This window comes from Miscanthus floridulus, chromosome 1 (genome assembly GCF_019320115.1).
Source record: "Miscanthus floridulus cultivar M001 chromosome 1, ASM1932011v1, whole genome shotgun sequence".
NCBI classification, from domain to species: domain Eukaryota; kingdom Viridiplantae; phylum Streptophyta; class Magnoliopsida; order Poales; family Poaceae; genus Miscanthus; species Miscanthus floridulus.
The window spans coordinates 190,134,347-190,158,559 of record NC_089580.1 but is presented as its reverse complement, the minus strand read 5'-3'; the positions used below and the strand labels follow the sequence as shown (position 1 = coordinate 190,158,559).

At 40.9% G+C, this 24,213-nt stretch overlaps 1 pseudogene; it reads right to left on the bottom strand.

The window, feature by feature from the left end:
* Positions 1-57: 57 nt before the first annotated feature.
* LOC136551867 (polyadenylate-binding protein-interacting protein 7-like) lies at positions 58-6,441 on the bottom strand (annotated as a pseudogene).
* Positions 6,442-24,213: the final 17,772 nt, after the last annotated feature.

Sequence of the window (24,213 nt, the reverse complement as noted above, 5' to 3'; positions counted from 1 at the left end):
ATATATATATGTCTAGATACATAGCAAAATGGATGTACCAAAAAAGTCGAAGCGACTTATAATTTGGAACGGAGGAAGTATATGGCATCAAGGAAAATTTATATCTGACCTTTGTCGATATGTTGTTTCTCTAGCCTTCTCCTGAACCAACCTGGTTTGTATACTGTATAGCTCCTTCAATGTTAGATCCTTTGTTAAAGGGTTGTTGCCCATCAGAAAAGTCTGTCTATCCTGCTAAAATTTTAGGCATATAGAAAACAGTTGTAAATGATGGATAAACAATGCTCATAACTGAGGACATACTTTTAGAAGCATGCTATAGATTGTGAAAAATTATAATCAAAACACTGAATTAATATACTAAGCTAGGTGGTATCTGAGAATTATTCTTCCATTACCGTAAAAAAAGAGAAAACTCCTTATCCGCCATCGGAAGATGACTTGGTGCTCTATTTGCCACTGAATAATTTTTGGTTCCTTATCCGTCATCCAGTTTAACTTCTATTCCTTATATGCCACTTCTGTTGCTTTCTGTCAGTTTACGCCTGTGTCCCCTTTGAGACCTACAAATTTGAGTGTTTGTATGATTTGACCAGAATGCCCCCATGGGACTACCTATCCACAAGACGGCAACCTGCACTGCCGTCATAATCTCACACCGCCGTTGCCCTGTCCCCAGCCAGTCTGCACTGACCATTCCGCCCGTCCCCAGCCTGTCTGCGCTGGCCGCACCGCTCGTCCCCAGCCAATTCTCACCACCCACACCCCTCCCCAAGTGACGGAGCTCCCCCTCAGGATGTCGCAGATCTAGTCCAGGCCGACGCTGTCCGCAGCCGATGCCGACAGCTCCCCACCAAGCTGGCGCCATCCGCATACCGCATCTGTTCCATAACGAGGACTCCCTCCATGCCGCCGGTGCAGGTGAGACCTGGATCGCAGATCTAGTCCAGGCCGACGCTGTCCGCAGCCGATGCCGGCAGCTCCCCTCCAAGCTGGCGCCGTCCGCATGCCGCATCTGGTCCATACCGAGGACCCTCTCCATGCCGCCGGTGCAGGTGAGACCCGGATTCCCTCTCTCTCTCCCCCTTGGATCTGAAAGACCTAGTAAATTTCCTTCTTTGAGAATAGTTTGGGCTCCAGTCAGTTTCTTGTTTTATGATAGTAGGTTGGTCAAAATGCATTCTTGGTTGAGAATATAACATGTTGGAGATGAACAATTATTCAGACTGAGTTGTTTAAGCATGAAAAAGTCATTTTCTTAACGGCACGGAACAAATACCATTTACTTATTCAGAAGTATGCTTGGTCTGGACAAATGCTTTGATACCTATACTTGTGAAGCTATCTATTTTTGCACCGAACATTGCTTGTACTGATGTATGCACTTCATTAAAAATGATGTGAGAGACCACATTTTAGCTTCTGTGCATGGCATCATACAAAGTCCAAAATAGCCATATATTTACATTATCAGTGGTAAGGAAGGAAACCAGGACAAATTTTACTACATGATGTACACAGGGAAGTGGCAAAAGTGTCTATTCCAGTACCACTTAACAGCAATTAACTGAGAAATTGATGGACATAGCGGATAAGGAATGAAAGCTAGAGTGGATGGCCGATAACCTAAAACTTTTTAGCTACAAATAAGGCACAAGTTATCTTCGATGGCAAATAAGGGATGCTGTCTAAAAAAATCAGATATACATGTGAACCATACCAAATCAGTCCAAAATTGTAGCTACAGATCACAATGCCAAGTATGTTTATATTGTCTAACATACAATCGAAGGTGATCACAATTGTAATGATAAAAGATGAGCAACACTGTCGGTTGATCTGTTCTATTTACCACAAACCATTAGTCAACTCTAGTTCTCCTGTAATTCATAATGTTACTATGTCGCAACAAATATCACTGTTTTCAGCAGTAGAACTATTTTCTATTGGATCCTTGGAATTGAATTCATTTTAATAATCATAATTTAGACACAGATTAATTAAGCTAATATGGTTGTATATGGAATATATTTATATATTATTGTGGGCCATACGAGAGATACTTATGCATTGCATTTGTACCGGAGGGGAGCGAGTTGAAGAGCGTGTTATAAGTTGCAAAGTAGAAACATCTATAGAATCAATTTCCATCTCCCACCCTATGAATTTGAGCTAGGCTTATATGTGAACTTTGGAAAGTAGAAAGTTGTGGAATGTCAAATTCCAAGCCAAATAGCCTTGTCTATTAAGTAGATTCCAATTCCCCAAAATGAAAGGATCCAAACGGCCCATAACAGAAAAGGGGCTGATCATAATTGAACTGAGAGTGAGAATTTGTGATATCAAAGCAATTAAAAGTTAATGTTAAACAGAATGTGGATCAACTACCAGCCTCAATTATCTGCAAAATTTAAAATGCCTGCTCCTATTGACATAGGATGATTGCATTCACTTACAGTTACAGAGCAGTGATACTAAAAACAGCACATACAATATTTTTGCTTGAAATGTTTGAATAGTTCAGTATCTCACAGTGGTTTATCTACCTGTTCAAGAACTGCATGTCGCAGGGTTGCAAAATCATGAACTTCATCCTTTGATTCCAAATAAGCACTTGCTGTCATCACAAACAAGTTCAAACCATAGGAAAATAGGCATGCCACGCACATTTACTAGCATATCATAAAAAGTATATTGGAATTCAAGAGCACTACCCGCAGCATCACTTTCAAGCCAAGCTGGTCCTGTCTGAATTCCAGCCATTTTTGTAGGGTATTGGTTGAGATCATGTCATGATTTCCATTATATGAGCCACCCAACAGCTGAGAACCTCTGCTTGAACCAAGACCAGGAACAGGCAAACTAGTCCATCTTGTACCCTTCCTCTAGGAACATCGAGGGATATGTGTTCACGTTCCTGTTGAAGGTGAAACAATATCATCTGCGAGTATAGCTGAATGAGATCTATATGTACTGTTTGGCAGACCAAAAGATTCATTACTATAGTTTCCAAGACCATTTTGGGCATATGATGCTGGTGATGGAGGACTTGAATCTCCAAATGACAGTGACCTGAGGTTCTGACTGAGTCGTCCATCAACTTTACTCTGTTATTAGGCATACAACAATACTTAGCAAATATATGTAGAAGAATTCATGCAGTAAACAAATACAATAGCCATTTCCATGAAGCATGCTCAAAAGTAAAATAAAATCTTGTGCAAGCATGGCGCATGAAATTTTGTTAGCAGAAGGAAGATTTGTTTCATTATTGCTCAAAAGTAAAATAAAATCAGAGCATATGGAGTCGCAGAATAGATTGACCTGGAGTGAGAGGGGGGGGGGGGGGGGGGGGGGGGGGGGGGGGGGGGGGGGGGGGGGGGGGGGGGGGGGGGGGGGGGGGGGGGGGGGGGGGGGGGGGGGGTGGGGGGGGGGGGGGGGGGGGGGGGGGGGGTGGGGGGGGTGTGGGGGGTTGTTTTTTTTTTTTTTTTTTTTTTTGTTTCTCAGCGCTTTCTAGAGGATAAAGCAATTTCCCTACATTTAATAAGCTACTAGTACACTATGCCCGAACATAGATCCGACAGTATGAATGTATGTACAATCCATCTGCACTAAAATAAGCCAGTTTACAGTGTTCTTGGAAATTTAAAATAAAAAAGTCATAATTTAAGTAATGTCTTTGAATTTCAGAAACCAATCAATCCAATATAGAACTGGATAGTGAGACTGATACATTTAGGTGCACAGTAGCTTCTCTTTAAGCTGATCTTTCGCATAGATTGTAAAGTATAAGTTGTCAGCGGCATGACAGTTTCAGTACAGTAGGTGTGTGCAACTTTTGAAAAGAGTATTTGATACAAACAGCATAGTGGATACCAAGAACATGGCCACATGGGACAAAACAACTTTAGACGAATAGCATAGTTTACTTCCTCCATTCCAAATTATAAGTCGCTTTGACTTTTTTGGTTCATTCATTTGCTATGTATCTAGACATACTAGTATATCTAGATGCATGGCAAATGGATATACCAAAAAAGTCAAAGCGACTTATAATTTAGAACGGAGGGAGTATAAATTAGGACACTGAGGACAGACCTCCAGCTGACTCATGATATCCATAGTCGAGCTTAAGCTGCGCCTGCTTCCATGATACACATCAGTAAGGTTGTGCAATGAAGCTCCTGAAATTTTAAGGAAAAATCTGAGGCCTAAAGGACCACACCCTCATGAAAGAAAAAAAATTACAAACCCATCACCACACCAATGCTAGAATCTCCATTGTAGTGACTGGCATCCCTTCTGCTTGTGTTATAATGTCCCCCATTCCTCATAGTCTTCACCCATGGAGCAGCATTTGGACTCATGGAACCCTGCAGTTGGACTCAAAATTGTGGCTTGGGACCGTTCATCCATATAAGTTGGGCCAGACAAGTTAATCTTTGGGCGTGTACTCAGTTTGTCCCTGATAAAAGGCGAAGCACGGTGCTGCATGCTCAGTGTCTGGTTTGGAGAAAATATTGATGTGCCAATGCCATCATTTATGGACAGGCCTGTGAGTGATAGACTTTCAGGTCCAGTACTTTCATCTTGTCCCAGGACTTTGAAATCAGGGGTAATGTCGTCAGGGAGCTGTTGCTGCCAGTACTGATGTGCTTCTTCATCAGAGTTACTTCGTAAAATGGACTCTGGCTTGTCTGTGCTGGATTCTTTAGATGGCCCTGAGACAACCATAGTTGCATCTGATCTCTTGGAGGAATCATTGACAGATCTAAGGGATGAAGGAACGAATTCCTCTGCATTTGGATTTAGCGCAGTGCTCTTGCTTATCATACTTATCTTCCTCTCTTCTATGGACATTGCTGACGGACAGATGTACCTCTTCTCAAGAATGGTAAGATTGCTACAAAGAGTATGACACACAAAGGAGTACGAGTCTTCTAGAGTGATTGTTCGTCGTGCCTATTAGACATAATTGGGCATGGTAGTAAAAGTTAGATTTCTGCAAATAGAAACTTAACAGAAGCACAGACCGCTCCTAATTCCTAAGAATGAAGCAACTGGCCTTGATCATGATATATTTAAGCGGAACTAACTTAGAAAAATAACGACAAAGAAAACTCAAAATCACTGACCTCTCACGGCCGTGCTACCACAGATACTACATCCTTCAACACGGCTAAACAATCAGGTCAAAAGGAAATTACAGCAAGATAATGTCATAAATCCAAATCACTAAGAAGAAATTGGGGACGGTATGGATGAAAAGGTCTCATGTCAAATAGAAATTGGCTTTATGCTGAAAGTGGGAAAACGTAACCTAAAGATTCAGATTTATGCAGAAGAAATGGACAAAAGACACCAAACACGCACATAGCGGAACTATGGTACTGAGCTGAACATCCCTAAGACCCTAATCACTCCTGGATTGGATTTCAAACTAGAGCAAGCACAGTGTCATTCATATTTCACACTTGAACAAAAGTAGAAGACTCTATTGCTTGGGGGATCCAATTATGTGCAAATGACTTTTATTGTAAGCATTGGTACATCAGATATCTAGAGAACACAATCAAAACGCTGTTGTATTCCAGCATAAAGTATTTAAAATGTAATATTCTGATCCCAAAACAACTCCACGATAGAAGAAAACATGTGCCGCTAAATTCCTCATTGTTCTTTGTTGACCAAGCAGATGGATTCTACAATCATCACCGTGCACCGGATAATAATAATCGAAGTATATGCTCGCCAGTACCTATTCTAAAAGTATTTGACACCAGCTACTGCACCATTAACCATCCATAAGCAAAAAAAACATGGCGAATTGGAAATTTGGAAGAAGACAGAACATTCAAAACCAGCATCTTTACTATATTACTATAAAAAAGCAAGCTCAGGTGCGACCCAACAGTAACACGCCCCTCAGGAAGCAGGGACGGGCTTCACGTGAGCCCCAAAATTTTGGAAAACAAGCTGCACCAACACCTTGATTAGGTAACAAGAAAGCAAGAATTCGTACACTGTCAACTCATGTCGATCTTGCCCGTTTTCAAGAAGAACAAGAATCTAGACAGACCACGGATTGATGTGTTGGATTAGCAGGACATCCGGCAGCACACAAATCTACAACCAACTGAACGAAGCAGAAGAAGTATTTTAGGGTTCGATTGCCAACAAAGCCCAATGGACTAGGGAATCCAAGCATCCAAGCAAGCTCGGATATGATTGCTTACCAAACGAAGGCGAGACTACCGCGCCCGGATGGATCTCTACCCCGCTAGACCGAGAGAGGACTGAGAAGCGGCGGGCTGAGGACAGGCGGGGGGAGGGAGGGACCGGCGGCGATGCGCTCGGTGGCGTCGCGTATAGCGGCGTGTGCGTGGAGTGAGTGCGGAGGCGGGTTGCAGCCACACGTTGACACTTCACCTGTTGCCTTCGCCCTACGCCCACATTGATTTTCTGTGGCACGTCTTTCTTTCGACGCTTTTACTTACGTGCCATTATAAAGTCAGTAATTACTCATAAGTTATTAAAAAAGTTAAATTCTCACAGGTGTCACTGCTCTAAACTATTTTGCCCTCCGTGTCACTTTCGTCAGATTTGGCTCTAACGATGTCAAACTGCGGGTGTGAAAAGTCAAAAATACTCTCAAATCTAAATATGTAATTAATTTTTTTGAGCATCTTAACCACCTCAAATTAAAAAAAATCAAAACTAGAAAGTTGATCTACAATATTTATATAAAAAATATCTTCCATTGATTCCGTAAAAAAAATATGATTTTCTAAGGCATATTAATCATATCAAATCATATCTTTTTTGTACGGAATTAAATGAAATTGATTTTTATACAAAAAATTGTAGATATTGTTGAGGTCTACAACTTTCTAGTTTTGAGTTTTTTTTATTTGAGCTCATTAAGATGCTCAAAAAATTAATTGCATATTCAGGTCTGATGGTACTTTTGACTTTTCACACCCATGGTTTGATACCGCTAGAGCCAAATCTGACGGAAATGGCGTGAAGAGTAAAAGAGTTCATAGCAGTGGCACCTGTGAGAACTCAACTTTTTTAATGGCTTGTGTGTAATTACCCACTTTTATAATAGCACACAGGTAAAAGTCTCCTTTCTTTCCTACTCCAACCTTGTAATCACGGTGCGGTACGCAAATGCGGCTACTCCTCCGTTCCAATTTTTACTCGATCGGGTTTTTTAGTTTGATTTTTTCTAATTTTATTGCATAAGTTTGTAGACAAAAAAATGCATCAAGATTTATAACAACAACTTCACTTATTATTAAATTAGTCTTAAAATATATATCTTAATAGTGTATTTATTTGGTGTTATGGATGTTAATATATTCTTCAATTTATTTTATCAAAGTTAGCAAAGGTTTACCTATGAAAAAAAAATAAAAGACCTACCATTTAGAACAAAGAGTACCAGATGGCATTTGTTGTTTGTAGTTATCACTCTAATGTTAGACATAGGGGCGGATCTAGCACCAGATAGGGATGAGCTCGAGCCCACACTACTCATACTCGGAGCACGAAGCCCATTCTACAAATTCGCTCCTATAAAAGCTTTAAAGCAGAAGTTTAGAGATGGAATAATAAAAGAAGTCTCTCCTACAAATTTGTTCCTATAAAAAAATTAAAGAGAAACTAGTGATGGAAGAGAATGAAAGAAATTCCTCTTGACTTGTTTTTCTAGATTTACCACTAGCACCCGCTATAATAGAGTATACACAATACCGCATTAGCATTAAAAAGGTTAGCACACTACATTTTAGCAGCTAAAGTTTTTCAAGCTGCTATAACGATTGGAATACCTGCATAGCGCCTGCTATTCGGTCCTAATAGCAGTTCATTATTGGCATATCGTTAATATCTATTTCTTTATTTTAAATTATCATCTTATTATAATATTGCATATATGTTTTGTCATCTTATCATACTGTACGAGTTATGCTCCTAAAATCTAACTATTTTGCAACCAAATTGGCACCACATGCCATCTTATAGAGAAAAATAGCATCATAAGAATATGATGTTAACATATGTCCTTAAATTTAAATTTTATCAAGATGTATATGGAATGACCTTTTCTAAATGTGATGTCTTACCCTACTCATGTTTGCTAGGATCTCAATATGTACTGGGATTTTGTGGCCTTATAGAGCTGATATCACATGAATCAGTATACACACATTTGTAAAATCATAATATGTCGAGGATAGAAAAATGATACTATTGGTGGGATCGTATCCAATAACATTTCGAGCACCTAAATCGTGTCAAAGATATGATTAGTTTGGATTTCATTGATCAATTTGATTTTTTATTACTCTTTTACATGTCCTATGTTAAATAATGTTCATAATTTGTGTATGAGACCTTTTAAATGGTTGATCATGATTACATAATGTCACTAATCTTCCTCACAAAAAATAATAACGCTATACCTATATGGATGGGCCAAGGTTGAATTTAACTAATACCTCACGCAGCTCATCTCTTTTAGCCCATCCAAATAGGTCTTATGAATTTGTGGTGCTAAGAAAAAGACAAATGACTCTAACCCCGGAAATTTTGCCTTTAGGGCCATGTCTATTTGATTTTAGCCCTTGTTTAGTTCTCCAAACTCCTGAAAAGTGCACTATGCAAAAAGAAGATTCCCCGTCACATTAAACTTGCGGTACATGCATGGAGTACTAAATGTAGACAAAATCAAAAACTAATTGCACAGTTTGTTTTAACTTTGTGAGACGAATCTTTTGAGCCTAATTAGTCAATGTTTGGACAATAATTCACAAATACAAACGAAATGCTACAGTATAGAATCTTCACTATGCAAAATTTGCCTGCGCAAACTTTGCTCAACTAAACACCGCCTTAGATTCTTTTAGTTAATTATGTATATATATTGTCGAATCTAATCAAAATATTTTGAATGAAATATAAGTGTGTGTGTGTTTTTGCACGAGAAATGGAGGAAGGAGAGAGTGTGTGTTTTCTTTTGACTTGCTTTGTTTGTATCGCGAAGACAGCCACGGGCCCACCTCGTGACCGTGTCCGTGTGGCCACGGACCCGGGACCACCTCGGGGGTTGTTGAAGGCTTCAAGCTATAGGAATAGGAACTGGCACGTGGGCCCACGGGAAGTGGTGCCGGGGCCGCGAGATGCGTTGCACTACTTTTTCATACTGTTTGGCTGGGTTGGAGAAAAATATTGTTTTAATTAAAAATGTATGATTGTTTACGAAGCCAACCGAACGCTACCTTTATCTCTTGTTCCGTGGGCCCAATCATCCACACCCAATCCTGCTGTACCTTTGATTGTACCCCGAATGAAAATCTGATTCTTCGTTGCAAGCCATTTTATGGTCATCGGTACAACTGTGGCTGTTCATTAGAGACAACGAGTTTGTTCGTTGGTTTCAGTCAGGGTTTATCAGCTAGTTAATAGTATTTTTCTTTCACAATAAATCAACATCAATCGAGTTTATCAGCCCAGAAACCAACCAACAAATAGACTGAGCACAAACAACAACAGAAACGGAGGTACTTGTCGATGGGGAACCCTACGGGCCCCCATAGACCATACTGTAGGGAGGTAGGCCTTGGTAACAAGGCCTACAGCCCAATCACCAAGAAGAACGCGGAGCAAAGCAACGTGCAAAACCAAAACTCCAACTCAAACTATACGAGGAAAGGCGTCCGAAGCGTAGCTTAGGACTCTGGCCTTGTATCCGAATACGACACAAACAACGCCTCTCAGCGCCTGGACTATAAAGGGTACCCATTGTAAGAAGAGAACGCATACCCGATACTCAAAGCAATACAACGCAAACAGGCTAACGCCAAAACTGGACGTAAGGTTATTACTCGACCAAGTCGAGGGCCTGAACCAGTATAAATCGTGAGTCTCTTTGCGTAACCGCCGAATTCCGCTATTCGCCGAAACCCGAACAACTGTCCCGGGTACCCCCGTAACAGGCTATCGGTGGTAAAACATCGACAGCGTATACTAGAATATTAGAAGTGTACGGTTTGTGACTTTGTGCCCTTCCATCTCATGGCTTCTTTTTATTCCAAAATATATGTTCAGCCTGTTCGCTTGTTGGTTTCAATCAGCCTAAACCAGCCAGTCAACAGTGTTTTTCTCTCACAAAAAATCAGCACCAGCCAGTCCAAACCAGCACCAGCACCGACCAGCGAACAGGTCCATTGCCTTGCTTACATTTATTGGATACACATAATGACATAAATAAATAAATAAAATCGGGACATATGCGTGTTGCTTCTGCTCAATAGATGAGCTGGCAGTTTTGTTTAATTATACAGTGACAGTACCGCTAGCATAATCGAGCTATCACACCCGTCCTTAATAAATCGCACACACTCAAAGGTACTATTCTTTTGTATGTGGACCCACGAGGAAAACGTCGATCACCTCTCTGTTGACTGTTGATGCCTTATTTCTTTGTGCCGCTATTATTTTTCGACACAGAACTGAAAGTGTTTGTTTATTCAACGCCCTTAGTTTACTTTGGCTCAAACCTCAAATTTGTCATAGCTACTGCTCTCCAATTTATAGATTATAGGCCATTTTAATTTTACCCTATATCCTATATGAAACTTCTTTAATTTTAACTAAAAGACTTGTTTGGATGATATACAATCAACAATCGGTAAGGTTCTATTTGGATCTCAACTAATAAACCAGAACCAACTAATGTCTTACCTACCACCCAACTAACAATTAGCTAGGTGGATTCGTGCGGGATCTACGCTTATAGAAAATGCAATAACATCTAAAACATTAAATTGGTTTCATTAGTTCTTTATAAAATATGTCTTGATAGTGCATTTATTTAAAAATATATATAGATTACAATATATATATATATATATATTTTAAAAAAAGTTTAGTCAAAATTAGAGAATTTTTTACTAAAGAAAAACCAAAATAAGGTACTCCATATGTTTTTAAGAAAGTATTTTTAGCTAAATTAAACTACACTAGTTTGGAACACAAAGGATAGTACAATTTAGAATTTAGAGCATATTCGAGAGCCTTTCCAAATCTCACTCTCTAAATCAACATTTGGAGAGCCATTTGCATAAAAATCGTTTTCTATATCTTTTTACTTTCCAACAGCTTTTCTATATCTCATATGCACTCTAGAGAGTCATTCTCGTCTTCTATTTTTTGCTAGCGAAAAATCCAGAATAGAAGATGGCTATATTTGGATGACCATTTAGAAAAACTGTTGGAGGGTAGTTTTTCACCAAAATCTTTATTCCTAACATTTAGAAAGAATATGGAGAGCAAGATGCTCTTAGAACAGAGCTAGCAACATAATACTCCATATATCTGAGTAGTCACTCGTCAAACTGGTCGGCTAGCCGAACATAGTTGAGCAACCATTTATGCCGCTACGTAGTGATACAATTGGAGTCACAGGTGAGTTTCCATTTGTTATCTCCAATCTCCTAGAACTAAAAAGAACAAAACTAAGATCACAAAATGGTGCAACAATTGTTGGGGTCGTTGCTCTGACTTTACCGTGCGATCCCCTCCCGCGACTTCGATGAAAGGCGCTTGCATGTGGGGCCGACTGCACATGAGCCCACCTCATCGCTCTGCTTTCTCCGCTTCGCACGTTCACTCGAGATCCCGCTCTGCTTCTCATCGCGAGATCCCGCTCGCTCCCCCATGCGGTCACGCCGTCATCCTCGCCGTGCGCGCCTGCTCCGTCGTCGCATCCAACCCATAACCGGATCCATCGACCATTCCTCCCCGTGACGACTGCGCTCTCCGGTAGCCGCTCCTCCTCTCTGGTGGCAGCTTCTCTTCACGGCGAGCACCCTACTCAGTGGAAAGCTCTCGGATGCTTGGCAAGGCATCCATCCATCAATGAAGGTAAGGCATTGGCATTGGCACATATTCCTCTCAACTTCAGCGAAAGATATGAATATGATGCCTACAGAAAGATATTCCTCTCAACTGACAGCAAACACCACACCTGCAACTCTTCTTTAATTCATGGTCTTCATGGCAGATCTTATTATTAACCTTTCAGTTGAGTAGATGCAGTAAGGTATAACTATCGCAACACTACCAAGAAGCATGATACTTTCCTTGTTTTGCATCCATATTAGATGCAGGTCGTGTGTAGCTTGTTATTAAGCATTAAGCAGTGCAGATAATTCTCACAAGACTACTAACCTGTGGTAACCACTGCGGCTAGCTCAAGTAAAGCTCACCTGTGTTATGCATTGTGCTGCTATAGTGACAAGGAAACCTGTAAATTAGGTCTTTATTCACATGTTTGATGCTACTAGATAGAAACAGATCTACGTTCAGAATAGCACACTAAAGTCATTGCCTGAAATAAATTAACATTCAGATCAGCAAAACCATTGCAATTCTTAGTAATTTAGATTACCAACAAAATGTTGCAACCCTTTAACCAGGTGGCATGACTAGTTATGTTTTACTAAATCTTGGATTTCATGATTTTTTATTAATTTCACACATTTTGACATTTCGATCTGCCAGCTGACGAGTTCCCATTCAAATTCTCGTACTAGAGCCACAAGTGACCCCTCATCTCATGCAGGTACTATGGAATTTTCCCTTTTGCCTAATTATCAAATTAGTCTGGATATAAATGATTCACTGTTTTTTTGCTACTCTACGAAATATCCAATCGAATCCTTATGCTTGAACTAGATATGCACATGATCTAAATTCATGCCATGTCAAATGTATATTCATTTATCGCTAAGTAGTGTAGGATTGAATGTACAGTACTGTGTTTTTAGGCAATTTTCATGCTGTACTTCAAAAGCTCCTTCATCTTTACATATGAAACCTGCCTCCAAAAGCTGGCCAACCAGCGTGCCACGTCATGGGCTTTTCACGGCCGTTCGATCGGGCGCGCGACGGCCCAGATCGGGTGAGCCGTGATCATTTTTCAAAAAAACCCTTCGAATTTTTAGAAACCAACCCGCGCTCCAGAGGCCCTCTCAGTATATTTTGCAAAAAAACACCTCAGATTATTTTGAAATCAACCCACAGTCCAGATCGGATGGGCGCCAGGTTTTTTGCAAAAAAGACCTTCTCTTTATCGAAAATCAACCCGTACTCCAGAGACCCTCTCAGCAATTTTTGCGAAAACCTCCTTAGATTTTTCTCAAATCAACATACATGCCACCTTTGATTATATCTCTTTTTTTAAAAAAAAAACTGAAACTTTAAAATTGCATAGTAAATCATAGAAAAATTGTAAATTAGAAAATCAAATTCATCTGAAATCCTAACAAGTAGAACTATGCAGTGCATCCATAATATCATATGTTTTAGTAAGAATTTTTTCACATAAACTTTTACCTATGCTTTTTAGGGGTAAAAATACATAAAAATCATAAACTACACCTAGATTCTTATTGCCACTGGCCTAATCGAAAGGGAAGGCACGGCAAAGTCGCGCCCTCATTTCTAGTAATGTGAGAATCACAGGACCTGATGTTTGCATGTAATTGGGTTAGTTTAGGAAGGAGGGATGGAGAGCAAAATTTACCACTAGCACTTGTGGTAGGTTCTCTTGCATGACTCATTATATTCAAACTTTGCTAGGATATGTTTTTTTACATTGTTCTTGATGCATTCAAGTATAACTAAAAGCTATTGGTTGCTTAGGAGACACTCCTTTTATCTAAAGAAAAGTGTTTGGTCAGTGAGAAAGTTATTTCCTGAGACTTCAAGATAAGGAACCAAGGTTTTTGATTGCCATGGAGTGAATAAATTTGCCACCTGAAAAAACTATCGTTGCCAACTAGGCAAAGTATTGTTTGTCCCTAGGCAAAGAAATGTATAGTGTTTCATTTTAACAAAAAGAAAAATACTAGGCATGCTGTATAGTTTTCAGTTAAAGGAAATTTACTGTTTTCAGTCAAGCAGGTGGAGGGCATGCGCGACCGGAGGGCTGGGTGCTCTGTTAATCTTCTCTAGATACATTGCTTTCCCTTAGGTTGTGTGCTTCCTTCACCAGGTCTCAGCCAGATCAAGGACGGTCGGGAGGTCACCAAGTATCTTATTAACTAATAAAATGTGTGCGCAGCTACAAGCCTATAACTCCTCATCTACAGGTCAGTTTACTCTTGCATATCCTAGATATTGGACAATATGCCTCTTTTTGGTGTGTTAGTATACTTTGCCTAGACTCAGTTTTGCCTATTCCCAATGTGCTACTTAATGGTCCTCATCCACAGTTAATGATGGTTCTAGATTGATTCAACTAGGTTAGGATAAATAGAAATTGGCTTTGGCTGCTTATAACTTTTGGAGCAATATGATTAGTAATCGATTAGCAATGGCCAACATATACGGTGTTCTGGTAGGCACTTCATTCATTTGGCCTTCGTAATATAGGATGTTGCTCTCTACTCTTCGTTGTCAGGTTCCTAATTAGGGCCATCTTCTTATGAAAAGAGTCAAGGCCATCTACTTATGAAAAGAGTCAATAGACTCTCAAAAAAAATTAAAGATCATTATACCCTACAATTATTAGTCATAGTTGCAGTCATTAACAACAATAGGATGGGTTGATGTATATGCCTTGGTTAAGTGTTGCTATTGATAAGGGATGTACAAGAGTTGGGTTGATGTACATTGCCTGCAATAGGAATTTACACCAAATACACATTGAGGTTTTTCAGTCCATTTGTATGTTTGGTAGACTGACAGCACCGCGGCATTGCTTTCATATGCATGTTGTTTTTTTTGCCTGAGTAACAGAATGCTATTGTCACCCATTCTGACATATCAGCAGCTAGGGCATCATCAAGGCAAACACTGGAGGCCTTATCCAGCAAGGTGCATCTAACAGTGTCACTTCACCTTCTGCACCTTAGGTATTCTCCTCAACCCTGCTCCTTATGATTTTGTATAAAGACCTGCCAGCTATTGTCTAAACCAAATATCTAATCCTGTTTCAGTTACGCTAGGAAAAATAGTCTAAAAAGAATTGCAATATAGGACTTTTGGAGAGGACTCCAAAACAAATATATGGTTCTGCTAAACTATATGTCATTGGCTAAGCACAGTCACACAGACACACATTCTGAAGTTAATTTGCTACAGTTTCATCACATTAACAAGGTTTTGATTCAGCTACAGTCCTCTAAACTAATGCCCTAATAGCCCTAAATGTTTTGATGACACATACAAGGTTATAGTGCATACCCATAACATGTTCTAGGTTAGGAATTTTGTGTCTATAAACCTGCACTTCTGTTTTTCAGTAGAGATTTAGACGGTATTAGGAGGACCTTGAGCTTTGAACTAGAAAATAATCTTCTACTTTTTCAAGCCCTTACATGTGCGTGTGTCTTATCAAAGTGTTTCTTCCTTATAGGATGGTTCGATTTTGTTGGCCCATTTAAAGAAAGTCTCAGTGATGCCCTCTCAAATTTGCATGTATGTAGATGTCCTTTGCTGGCTACAGAGTGCAAATAAAAAAGCAATGGAAATAAGAAGACATGTTCCAAATGTAAATTGCTACGGTTCAAGAAAAAGTTTTTTCCCCTTGCATGGGTTCCTATTGAATTTACTGAACCATATTTTGAATAAGTCAATTGCTTTTAGTAGATTTAGTTATAGAGATTGATCATGGCCCTGGTAAAAGATCCTAGCTTACAGATTGGATTTGACCATGTATGTTTATGGCAGTGCATCATAGATTGTCTCATATATTGCACTATTAGTTTGAAGGTGGATCCAAAAGGTTTACAATTCACAAAGGTCATATCTCCACTGCAGTCTAAACAGCTTAGGTATTGACGGTGGACAATCATTGAAGTGAAATACAAGCTATTCTTGCAAGACGTTTGACCATACAAAGTCTCTCGGCTACCTATGCATGTACTCAAATCGAAACCATGGTGCACATGAGACATTTCTTTGTATATGTATTAGCTGGAAAATATATAGGATCGTGTGAATTTAAAAACCCATAGCAACACATGCACACAAACCTATCCATTGCAATCTAAATAACTTAGGTATTGATGGTGGACAATCATTGGAGTGTGAAAGGATCAAGATGCCCAAGAGGGGGGGTGAATTGGGCTAATTCTAAATTTCTTTGCAATAATTAAATCCTATAGTTAGCCCAATTAACCCTTTGTACCTAGAAAGTGTTTCTAATTGTTCTACTGCATAAAAGACTTGCAACCTAAGTTCCAATCCTACTCTAGCATGGCAATTCTAAGAATGTAAAGACATGAATTGAATTGCACAAAGTAAATGCTCAAAGTAAATAGAGAGGAAGGAATGCGACGATGTTTTGCCGAGGTATCGGAGAGTCGTCACTCCCCACTAGTCCTCGTTGGAGCACCTGCGCAAGGGTGTAGCTCCCCCTTGATCCGCGTAAGGATCAAGTGCTCTCTATGGGTTGATTCTTCGATACTCCGTCGCGGTGAATCACCCACAACCGCTCACAACTTGAGTTGGGTCACCCACAAGCTCCGCCGAGTGATCACTGAACTCCCAATCATCACCAAGCCGTCTAGGTGATGGCGATCACCAAGAGTAACAAGCATGAACTCTCACTTGACCATGACAAAGCCTAATGAGAAGGTGGATGCACACTTTGCTACTCTTGATCTTCACTAATGAGGGCTCTCTTTGGGATACTCAAATCTCAATCACCTCACTAGGACCTTGCTCTTTTTGGCACTCTCTAAGGTGTTTCTCAGCTGTTGGAATGAGCAAAAGTACCCCCACACACGAGTGGAGGTGGTATTTATAATATCGGCTGAAAAAGAAACCGTTATGTGCCTCTACAGGATGACCAGATGCTCCGGTCAGTATACCCCAAACTCCAGAGTTTATAGTGTGACTGGACGCTGCCAGCGTTCGGTCAGCACTGACCGGATGCGTCCGGTCACGATTTTCCCTCTCTGGAACCTTACTGGAAACGACTAGACGCTGGCTCTCAGCGTCCGGTCACTTGACCTTCTAGCGTCCGGTCACACCGAATGATTTCACCTCAGTCAAATGAACTGACCGGACTCTGCGCCAGCGTCTGATCACACCGAAGCCAGCATCCAGTCAGTATTTGACCCTCCATTCACTTCCAACTCTCGATCATACGTGAATGAAGTTTGCTCCATTGGATCTTAGGCATAAGTAGGAGCTACCTAGCGCTAGTTTTAACAAGTGTGTACCACACCTAACTCACTAGACTCACCTAGGTCAAGCTACCCATCCATACCCCCCTTAATAGTACGGCCAAAGGAAAAACAAAGTCCTAAACTACTCTAAGTGTCTCTCCAACTCTAATCGACACTTAGAACTAGTCATCCTTAACATTGTCGTCCATCCTTTGAAAACCAAAACGATTTCCAACGTAGGGGTATGACCACTTCGATTGCCCAATTGATCTCCATTACCATGACCTAACTTAATTGCATCTACAAAACACACGTTAGTCATAGTAATCTTGTATTGTTATTAATCACCAAAATCCTACTAGGGGCTTAGATGCTTTCAATCTCCCCCTTTTTGGTGATTGATGACAATACCACCTCGAGTATATGAAAGAGTTGAGGTTTTTAACATGCTTGGATCATATAAGCTCTTGTCAATAAGAACAAAAATGTTAGGCGAGCTTATATGAACCAAGCCAACATGATGTACTCAAAAGATATGAATTAAGCATGAGTACAAGTAATAAAGCTCATTTGCATCGGAGTAAAACGTTGAAGCAAAGGCAAATGAGCATAACACAAGTGATATGACATATAAATAATTCAAAGTAGAGAGCACACATGTCATATATCACTGTCACATAGATATCACTATCACATATATATAGTTCAATACATGAAAGTAAACACACAATGAATGCATAATAGTGTATCACACATAAAAGCAGCGAAGACGTCCCAGCCGGTGTGAAGCCCGTCTGAAAAGGTGTGAACTGCGGGGCTAGTGCTGGCGAAGCAAAGTACTAGGACACCTGCTCTATAGGAGAAGCAAACAACACTGGTGGCTGTCCCTGACTCTAAAGCCCACTGGGCTATAACGCTAGAGTCATCGAAGTAGTGGCTGCCTAACCAAGCTGGGGCAAAGGCTATGGCGGTGGAGCCCCAATGGCAGTCACAACATGCTGCATAAATCCAAGGAGTTGCTGCTGTATGAGGATCTGTTGCTGATGCATGGCCTACTGCTGCTACTGTAGAGCCTGAGTCTATTGCTAAATAGCTAGCTGCTGCTGCTGGATCGCCTGTTGCTGTTGCTGGAACTCATCATGCTGAGTCTAGAACTGTGCAAACATAGCAGCTATTTCCTGAGCCTAGCATGCCTGGTCCTGCCTCATCCGCTCAAGTATAGCAAGGAGAGCAGGGTCTATCTGCGGGGCAGGTGGCGCTGAGCTGGAACTGCTGGCCTCATAATCATGTCGCTATGGAGGCATCCGAGGAACGGACTGGTAGTCATCATCAGAACTATCACTGGGGTCGCTCACGACTACTCCCTCCTGCTGAGCAAGCTCCTCCTCCTTAGTAGCTGCTATGCCCCTGATAATATCATCCTGCTAGGCTGTAGTCTCTGGCACCTCAGGACGTCGATGTGGCTGACTAGGTGCTGTAGGTGTACTATGCCTGATCATCTGTGTCATGTTATAGGCAGAACTCTGTGGTGGCACCACTGTACTCAGCAAGCATCTCTGGTGGCCTCACTGTGACTACCCTATGGATAAGCCATGTTGAAGGGACCATGACGCCTAAGAGGGGGGGTGAATTAGGCAACTTAAAAATTCTAACTCTAAACTATAGCCTCTTTTTCTAACCTTAGCAAAACATATGCAAAAGATAAACTATCTAAATGTGCAACTACGGTTTTGCTAGTGTGTTGCTATCTCTACCGCAAATGTAGTAAAGTAATCATTGTAAATGCGGAAGCTAAAGAGCAAGGTAGAGATATGCAAACTCCCATCGACGACTCCAATATTTTTACCGAGGTATCGAGAAGCGCGCAAGCTTCCCCCTAGTCCTCGTTGGAGCCCCTCGCAAGAAATCCCTCGCAAGGGCCAAGCTCCCAGTCGAATAACTTCGTGGATAGCCTCGGGCCTTCCCCACATGCAAGTGGGTCTCCGACGTGCCTTCCGGCAAGCCTCTCCCGGATGCTTCCCGCCGTCTTCACTATCAAGCTTCCGGCCGAAACGCCACGGGCCTTGTTCCCTCCAATACACGGTGGCGGCCACACCACAAACGCGGTTGGTGTGATCTCGCTAGACTTCAAGCCCCTCTGATATACAACAATGGTGCTCGCAAGCACCAGGTGGTAAAAGGTATGTAAACCTCACTAAACACTAGGCCTAAACCTAGAGCAAGCGCATAAGCGGTGTTCTAATCAACCTAAGCACTTCATAAAGCACTTACGCTAATCACCTGATGAAACACTAAGCACTATGCAAGTGGAGATCACTAAAATGGTGTATCAACACCCTTGATATGTTTTCTCAGCTCCACATGCCTCAAATGGCCGGTTGGGGGGTCTATTTATAAGCCCCACTGAGAAAGTAGCCGTTAGGGACGAAATCCCACTTTTCTGCTACTGATCGGACTCTGACCAGCGTCCTGTCAGCACTGACCGGACGCGTCCGGTCATGAAAACGGCTCTCTGGAACCTTACTGATGTTGACCGGACTCTGGTACTCAATATCCTGTACAGCGTCCGGTGCAGCGTCCTGTGCATCAGAGCGTCCGGTGCAGCGTCCTATGTAGCGTTCGCTCGCTGCTGTTGACTCTGTTGTTGCTTGATCGGAGCGTCCTGTGCAGCATCCGGTGCAGCGTCCTGTGCATCGGAGCGTCCTATGTGGCGTCCTATGCAGCGTCTGGTGCAGCGTCCTGTGCAGCGTCCTGTGCCCTCTGTGAGTTTGTTTCTTCGTGATCTTGCGTCCGGCTTGGTTCCTATCTTCGTGCTTAGACTTTGCTTGATATCTTGTGTCTTTTCTTGTGCTTCTAAGGTCTTGCTTATGGTGTTGATCATCGGATCATCATGTCGTCTTTGTCCAAGTCACGTCTTGCACCCTATTGAACTACAAAACAAACACTTGTAAATTCATTAGTCCAATTTGGTTGTGTTAGTCATCAAACACTAAAATCCAAAGTAAATGGGTCTAGGGTCCATTTTCCTTACAATCTCCCCCTTTTTGGTGATTGATGACAACATGACCAAAGCAAGCAAATAATAAAATTTTTGAAATTGAAAAGCTATCTACTTGCTAGGATGCAATACAAGGGACAAGGTTATGTGATGCTAAAAGATACTATATATAAGATACTATATGCAACCTTATCTTGCCCTTGCAAATGTCCCCATGTGGCATTATGGATTTAAGCCTTGTTTCCTACAAGTTCTCCCCATTACTTAGACTAATCCATAATCCACTATCCTCCATTTCTCGAACCATTACCACTTGTAGACCAATAGGTTCAATAAATAATGCTTGCTTTTGGTTCTCTAAATTCTCTCCCTTTGGAATCAAACACCGAAAAGGAAGACATTAGTAGCACAAGGGAGGGTCAAACTTCGTGATCCTTTGTATGTAGAGTGGAATAGATCACAAAGTTTGACTCTCACATTATATAGATTAAGCTCCCCCTAAATATATGCATACATATGATAGAAAGCAAAGTATATGCATAATTAGCACATTATTGCACAAGGAAATTTAATCTATGGAGAAAGCATATAAAAATCAAAATGAAATCAACATGATTATATTGGTTTAGAAATACCACATGTGGAAACCAAATTGATTTCTACCACTTGCAATAGGTGGTGGATATTTGAAGTATGATGCTTAGCTCTGGGGACTCCATTTTCTTTGCAATGAGACTACTACACACATGATAAGCTTGAAAAGGTATTAGTCTCAAGGCATCCAACTTGTAGAGTAATCCTCTCCCTAAATTTGTGCACACAAGTGTAGAATACTTTGTATAAATCATGCACATTGATTTTAGAATCAAAATACCACTTGAAAGATGACATCTCATGAATGTGAGAATCATTTTAAAAAATGATATCTGGGAGAGATTATCTACAATTTAGACTTTGGCACATATTAGATAAACAATTGTAAGACAAGCTATGTGCCGTGCTCCTAGACAATTTTAAACCATGTAGGTTTGCTCCAAGGGTTAAAAATGAGACCGAGCAAGCCTACCATAAGATATACCTAATGTATGCATGACAAAAATATAAACATGCAAATGCAAACATAGGCATGAATAGTAACTAGTATGCTTAAGATATCAAATTGTAAGAAATACCAACTGAAAGAAGTACCAATTAAAGAGTAATAACATCTAGTTACCTAACATGGGAAGGGGAATTTGGGTCCATAGTATTTACTAACCCACTTGGCAATGATTTTGTCCATCATGATGCACCCCATGAAATACACCCATACTTTGCCAAGTCTCCAAATTCCCCGAAGTCTATTGGACTTCTCACTTCCCTTTCAGGATCCAAACCTTCTTGGTGCTTTTCATGTTGGAAATTATTTCCTTTGGCACCCAAAAGCGTTTGACCCCATTGTTGACTTGCTTGTTCACCTTGATGGCCACCACCTTATCATTTTTCTTCTTCTTCAAGAGATAATGTGTGGAGGCCTTCTTGTACACCTTGTTGGTGTAGGTGTTGGAGAGCTTGCTTGTTTGCTTTTTCTCTTTCTTCTTTGCTCCTTCCCCATTCTTCACCTTACACTCATAGGACTTGTGACCTTCCTTGTGGCACATGTAACAAACCATAGTTTGTCCTTCATCAAGCTTCTTCACTCCCTTGATGGTGTTATCTTGATGAAGTTGGGTTTGCTTCTCCTTGCCTTTTAATTGAGTCAAGTCCTTGGTGAGGCGAGCTACTTCTTGCTTGAGTTGCTCATTCTCCTTTGCAACCTCTTGTGTGCATGTATCTACAACAACTTTCTCAACACAAACTTGGTTGCACAAAGGTGAGTCTAAACATAAATCATTACAAGAAGTAGAGGCATTCTTTTTAGACAAGTTAAAGATAGAACTTTTCTTTTTAGATGCCTTAGTGGGGGTTGTGCTAACGGCTTCAAGATTGGCAACTTTATTAGTTAGCTCATCACAATGTTTGCACATGGTTTCCATTTTAGCAAGCAAACTATTATATGCTTCTTGTGAGCTAGCTAACTTTTCTTTTAATTTTTCATTTTTCTTTACAAGTTGCTCATCATTGATTGTGCATGCATTTATTGTTGCACTAGCCTCAAGTTTCTCAATTTTAGTAGATAGTTCAACATTGAGATTAGCAAAGTTTTCATAATGTTCAAGCAAGGTTTTGTATGCTTTTTGTGAACTATCTAGCTTTTCTTTTAAACTTTTGAGCTTCTTTTGTTGACTAATGCAAGCTTTAGCATAATTAAGATTTTCTTGCCCAATTTCATGATAAGAAGGCATATCATCATCACTATCACTCTCACTAGAGGAAGAGCTTTTGTTACCTCGTGCCATAAGGCACACACGAGAAGAGCTTGATGATGAGTGCTTGCGGCCTTGCCTCTTGTGATGGGGTTCTTCTTCACTTGAAGAATCATCCCATGATCTTATTGATGTGAGAGCTTGATTCTTGCACGCCTTTTTCTTTGTCTTGGGTGTGGGCTTGTTTGGACAAACTTCCACAAAGTGCCCCAACTCGTCGTATCCATAGCATCCTCTCTTTCTTTGTTCATTTCTTTGATTTGTGAAAATGAAATCTTGGATTTGGATGGGCACACCCTTGACATTTAGCCTTTGGATCATCTTCTCCACCTTGTTGATAAGTTTGATTGATTCTTCATCAAGGTCGAAGGTGGAGGAGGAAGATTGATCATCATCACTTGAATCTTCATCATCATCGTCATCATCGTCGTCATCTTCTTCTTCATCTTCACTTGAGGAGCTTGAGCTTGAGCTTGTCTCAACTTGCTTGCCATTCATCTTCTTTTTCTCGCTACATGCGAGAGCCTTGCCTTTGCTTGATGAAGAGGCTTCTTCTTGACCCATCTTATGTGACATTTCAAATGCCACTAACTTGCCAATGACTATGCTCGGGGTCATGTTGCTCAAGTCCTCCATGTTGTGAAGGATGGTGATGATGCTTGCATATTTCTTTTGTAGTAGTACGGAGATGATCTTCCTCATGATGTCCGCATCATCTAGCTTTAATAATCCTATAGAATGGAGCTCATTGATAATTAGATTCAAACGAGAATACATATCACGAACAAGCTCATCATCATTCATAGTAAAGGAATCATAGTTTTGCTTTGCTAGATAATGTTTTTGCTCACGGACATTGCTTATGCCATCATGGAGCTCTTGGAGTTTTAACCAAATTTCATGTGCCGTATTTAAAGTGAATACTTGGTTAAAAACATCCATACTAAGTGATTCAAACAAGCAATTTTTAGCTCTAGCATTGAAGTGCATTTCTTTTTCATCACTCTTTGTGGGGTTTTCAGGATTCTTGATGGGTTTCATCCCGTCACAAGTGACTCTCCATACACCCAAATCAACCACCTCAAGGTGACAAGCCATTCTAGCTTTATAGTACGGGAAGTTAGTGCCATCAAAGTGCAGAGGCCTCACGGTATCCATCCCAACCACTCTAAATAGCGTCGGCTCAACGGTGGTTAAGCCAAAGGTCCAAATTAAGCCGACCGGCTTTGATACCAATTGAAGGGACCGTGACGCCTAAGAGGGGGGTGAATTAGGCAACTTAAAAATTCTAACTCTAAACTATAGCCTCTTTTTCTAACCTTAGCAAAACCTATACAAAAGATAAACTATCTAAATGTGCAACTACGGTTTTGCTAGTGTGTTGCTATCTCTACCGCAAATGTAGGAAAGTAATCATTGTAAATGCGGAAGCTAAAGAGCAAGATAGAGATATGCAAACTCCCATCGACGACTCCGGTATTTTTACCGAGGTATCGAGAAGCGCGCAAGCTTCCCCCTAGTCCTCGTTGGAGCCCTCGTAAGGAATCCCTCGCAAGGGCCAAACTCCCGGTCGGGTAACTCCGTGGATAGCCTCGGGCCTTTCCCACATGCAAGTGGGTCTCCGACGTGCCTTCCAGCAAGCCTCTCCTGGATGCTCCCCGCCGTCTTCACTATCAAGCTT